This window comes from Rutidosis leptorrhynchoides, chromosome 9, assembly GCF_046630445.1.
Source record: "Rutidosis leptorrhynchoides isolate AG116_Rl617_1_P2 chromosome 9, CSIRO_AGI_Rlap_v1, whole genome shotgun sequence".
Lineage (NCBI taxonomy): Eukaryota > Viridiplantae > Streptophyta > Magnoliopsida > Asterales > Asteraceae > Rutidosis > Rutidosis leptorrhynchoides.
In genome coordinates this window covers 115,114,277-115,119,882 of record NC_092341.1, presented here as the reverse complement: position 1 = coordinate 115,119,882, position 5,606 = coordinate 115,114,277, and the positions used below count along the sequence as shown (strand labels likewise).

General features: G+C 28.2%; 1 non-coding gene across 1 annotated transcript; it reads left to right on the top strand.

Annotated features, from left to right (window-relative positions):
- The first annotated feature begins 783 nt into the window (after positions 1-783).
- LOC139869803 (small nucleolar RNA R71) lies at positions 784-890 on the top strand. Its single transcript, XR_011766381.1, has one exon. It is a non-coding gene; the product is annotated as a small nucleolar RNA R71 (small nucleolar RNA).
- Positions 891-5,606: the final 4,716 nt, after the last annotated feature.

Sequence of the window (5,606 nt, the reverse complement as noted above, 5' to 3'; positions counted from 1 at the left end):
TTAGCATTTGTATCACTAGGTAGACTTCCCAGTTTTCTTTCACCTATCAACCTTGCTAGGTTGCTTACTTCTTGTTCTAAATTTTAGATAGAAGCTTGTTGATTTCTAAATGCTTGAGCATTTTGTTCATTGGTTTGTTTCTGAGATGTGAAAAATTGAGTTTGAGATTCAACTAGCTTCGACATCATATCTTCAAAATTTGGATTTTTATCATCGGTTTGTGATGGTTTGTTTTGAAAAATAGGTCTTTGCTGATTGTAAGTATTATTAGATACTTGTTGATTGCTAGGACCTTGTTGATTGTTGTATGGAACATTTCGGTTATAATTCTGGTTTTGATTGTAGATTGGTCTTGGCGGTTGATAATTATTCTGATAATTATTTCCAGGCCTTTGGTTCATGTATGAAACATTCTCTCTTTGTTCCATTGTTTGTTCAATGCTGAGACAATCTTTTGTCAAATGTGGTCCTCCACGCTGCTCACAACTAATTCGTATTGAGTGAATATCTTTAGTCATCTTTTCCATTCGTCTCTCGACAGCATCTATCTTTGCGGAAATGGAATCAAAGTCATGGCTAGAATCGTCTCTAGCCGCTTTAGATGATCTAACGATATCTTTTTCTTGATGCCACTCATGTGAGTGGGAAGCAGTGTTATCAATAATTTTGTAAGCTTCAGTTGCGGTTTTCTTCATAATGGAACCACCAGCTGCTATGTCGATGTCTTTTCTTGTAGTGATGTCACATCCTTGGTAAAATATTTGTACTATTTGATAAGTATCTAAACCATGTTGCGGACATCCTCTCAACAACTTCCCAAATCTTGTCCATGCCTCATATAGAGTTTCATTTGGCTTCTGTGTGAACATAACAATTTCTCCTTGAAGTCTTACAGCTTTAGATGCCGGAAAGAATTGTTTAAGAAAATTTTCAACTAAAACGTCCCATGTATCAATCGCCCCTTCAGGTAACGATTCTAACCAATCTTTGGCTTCTCCCTTTAAAGTCCAGGGAAATAACATGAGATATATCTGTTCATCCTCAACTTCTCGGATTTTAAATAGAGTACAGATCCTATTAAAGGTACGAAGATGTTCATTTGGATCTTCCTTCGGCGCACCACTAAATTGGCATTGATTAGTTACCATGTGTAGGATTTGTCCTTTGATTTCATAATCTGGCGCATTAATGTCTGGTTGAGTAATTGCGTGACCTTGGCCAGTGCGTTTAGCTCTCATTCGGTCTTCCATACTTAGAGGTTCCAGATTTTCCATGATTAAATTTGTTGAATCTGAATCACTAGAATATTCTGATTTAATGGTTTGTTCCTCGACAATCTCTGTTTGAATGCTTGGTGGTTCCGGAGGAAAGATTAATGGTTCAGGATCTCTGAATTGTCCCTAAATATCCTCTGGATTCTCAATTGTGAGGTCGGGTTCAAAAAATGGATTATCGAAAATTTGAATTGGAGTACTTGGTCGACTGGATGACGATTTTAAAGAAAAATCAACGGCGACAATATTGGCTAGATGTCTTGATCGAGTTACAGGTGGTGAACATATAAAAGGTGGTGAACGTTTTGCTCGGTTCATTCACTGAATATCATATTAGTTATAAAAGATAAAAATTATATAAGTTATCAAATTAATAGACTTTTCTGATTTTGCCCACGTTTCGAATAGCCAATAGATGCAGCAGGTAGCCAAGACCCTTTAAATCGGAAGCCTACAACTCGCCACTAACAAATCCAACTATTACTACGAACCAGAAAATTTTTAATGTCTATCAATTTAATCACTTAAGAATTAAAAGTTGCGTCTAAAGGTATTAAAACTTAAAGAAATTCTATATCCAAAACGGCAATAACTTAAAAAGGTACTAAAACTTATAAAATATTAAGGTGATAAGCGACGTCGTAAAATTCTAAAGCACCTAAATCTTAGTCTAAAGAAAAAAAAATCTTAAGGAATTTTACGGCAAAGCCTAAAAATCTAGAAATAAAAATAACTATAGCAAAAACTATATTACGAACGAAAAATATACAATTACGAATTAAACTAATTAAAAAGTTACAAAAATAAAAAGATATAAAAAGTGATAAAATTACAATTGTATAAAAATATTATTTTTATATTATTATTTTATAAAAGTATTAAGTTTATATATTTAATAAAACTAATTTTAACTTAAAATACAAATTAATTAAAAACTAAAACTAAATTATTAAAATAATTAACCCTAATTAGGGTTTAATAATAATAATAATAATAATTAATACCCCGTAATTATTGCTGTACCAAGTTCAGTTGGACGTGTCAGAACCTCTCATGCGATCGCATGAGGTTTCTTTATTAATTTCATGCGGTCGCATGAATTAGGAAACTGGGCCAGATTATTTGGGCTGCTACAGTGTAGCCCGTTTTACAATTTTAATTATATTTTTTTTTCTTTTTCTGTTTTTAATTTTCTATTTTATAATTATATAAAGTATTTATATAAAATAAATAAAAACTTATATTTTTACAAACTAAATTATAAATGGAAATATTTTATAATTTTATATATTTTAAACAAACTCTTAAATATATATATATATATATATATATATATATATATATATATATATATATATATATATATATATATATATATATATATATATATATATATATATATTGTTTTTTTTATATTTTTGTATTTTTAATATTTAAAACGTATTTTTAGAAAAAGAAATTAAAACTTAATAAAAATCTCTTTTTATTTTATTTTATATATAGCGTTTCGCTTCCGGCGTTTAAGCAGTCCCCAACAGCGGCGCCAAAAATACTTGATGTGCGTAGAGGTGTATACGAAATAGTTATATTTTTACTACGAAATACTATTAAATACGATACAATTTTACACAAGTTATTTATTTATTTATAGAGTGGATATACCTAAACCTTGCTACAACACTTATAGGCAGTGTACCTAATCGTACAGTAGTGTAGTTTTTAGTAAGTCCGGTTCGTTCCACAGGGATCTAGCCAAGTTTAACGCTATATTTTTAAAACTATATTTATAAATATATATAAGTAGTATTATTATTTTAAAAGGGGGTTTTTACCGTTTAATGACCGGTTTGTCGATTTTAAAACTTTAGTCGCAGTTAAAACCTAATGTAAAATATTAAAAATAAATATAACTTAATTTAAAGCGTAAAGTAAATAAAGATAAATGAAATTGTGATAACTAAAATGACAATAAATAAAATTGCGATAATTAAAAAGTACGATAATTAAAAGTGAAATTAAATAAAATGACAGTAAATAAAAGTGCGATGAAATATGAAATAAAGGAATTATGCTTATTTAAACTTCCGTAATCATGATGTTTGACGTGTTAATTTTAGTTTATTACCATGGGTTAATTGTCCTTTGTCCTGGATTATTCGATATGTCCATCTGGTTTTTGTCCATAACAGTCCATCAGTCATAAATATAAAGTGCGAGTGTCCTCGTCAAATTATTCTTATATCCGAAGTCAAATATTCCAACTAATTGGGGACTTAAACTATAATTACACCAATTTTTCTTGTATGTAATTCACCCCTGTTTTAATAATTCCATTGACTATTAATTCATTCCCGTGTCCGGTTAAATGAACGATTATTAGTACTTATAATTATCCCGCCCATCGTGTCCGATCGAGTGTATATGGTTATTTATAGGTACATCCAATTGCAAATCTTTATATTAAATTAACTAACTATCATTCAATTAAATAAATATATAGCCCATTAATAGCCTATAGTCTAATTTCCACAAGTGTCGTTCTTTTGTCCAAACCCCAATTATGGTACAAAGCCCAATTACTCAATTTTAATATTTAGCCCAACATCACGATTACTTTGGCTTAAATAAGCATAATAATAACTTAGCTACGAGACATTAATTTAAAAAGGTTGAACATAACTTACAATGATTAATAATAGCGTAGCGTTATACGGACAGAATTTCGATTTACACACTTACAACATTCGCTAACATACCCTTATTATTATTAAATTAAAATTAAAATTAAAATTATAATATATATATATATATATATATATATATATATATATATATATATATATATATATATATATATATATTACGTGAGAGATAGAGAGAAAAAGGTGTGCAACATTTGACCAAAACACGCGAAATTTATAGGATGTCAGCTAATACTATTCACCATGCGATTGCATGGGTTTATAACTGCCAGGCCATGCGATCGCATGGCCCCCTGGGACAGCTCACATTTGGTTGTTTTCTTCTTGCCGACGGTTTTAATATATAATATAATATATATTTAATTTTTAAAAATTAATTATATATTATATTATATTCATGTGCATATTTGACTTGTAATTTTTAGTCCGTTGCGTCGAGCGTTGAGAGTTGACTCTGGTCCCGGTTCCGGATTTTTGAACGTCCTTTCGTACTATTTAATATCGTGTACTTTGCATTTTGCGGCTCGTACTCTTGTAATTTTTAGACGTTTCTCATCAATAAATTGAACCACTTTGATTGTACTTTGTACTTTTGAGCTTTTTAGTCATTTGCGTCTTCAATTGGTCGAATCTATCTTTTGTCTTCACCTTTTATTATTTAAACGAATATTACTTGTAAATAGAACAATTGCAACTAAAAACTTATCTTTCTTGAGGGATAATGCTATGAAATATATGTTCGTTTTTAGCATTATCAATATCATTCATATGGATTGAACACCTGGTAACCGAAATTAACAAGATGCATATAAGAATATCCCCTATCATTCCGGAAAATCCTTCGGACATGATAAAACAACATCGAAGTACTAAAGCATCCGGTGTGATAACCCGGGAATTTCCGACCAAATTTAAATCTAATCTTATTATGATTCTGACACGATAAGCAAAGTCTGTAATATTGAAGTCTCAAAAACTTTGAACTGTGTTCATGTGTACTTTTGACCTTTGACTAATTCCGACAATTCACGAACAATTGTTGTTAATAAATATGTGTGTGTCTATATATATATATATATATATATATATAAGTATATATATTAAATTAAATTAATAAAATACAATTTAATCATTTGAATTGAAAATGCAAAGTGAGATACAAAATAAATAAGCTATTATTACAATAAATTTATATATGTACAAATATGACTTCTATACATAATTAATATTATATATAATATTAAATATTTAAATATGTTACTATATAAAATAAGTATTACAGAATTAATAATATAAAGAGTTAATATATCAATTTTTATTACAAGTTAAATTATAGTTGTCATATTAATATTATTATTATTATTACTTGTATTATAAATATTAATATTTATATTTATATTAGTATTATTAATGTTACTATATATATGAAATATATAGATTGAAATATGATACATTTAAATTATAATATTATTACTAATATTAATGTTACCATTATTAATATCCTTATTATTAGTGTTATTATGACTATTATTTTATTATTTTTAAAATAAACATCACTATATTTAATATTATGATATAAATATAAAATTGATATGTACAAAGTTGTTATAGTATCATAACTATTCATAAT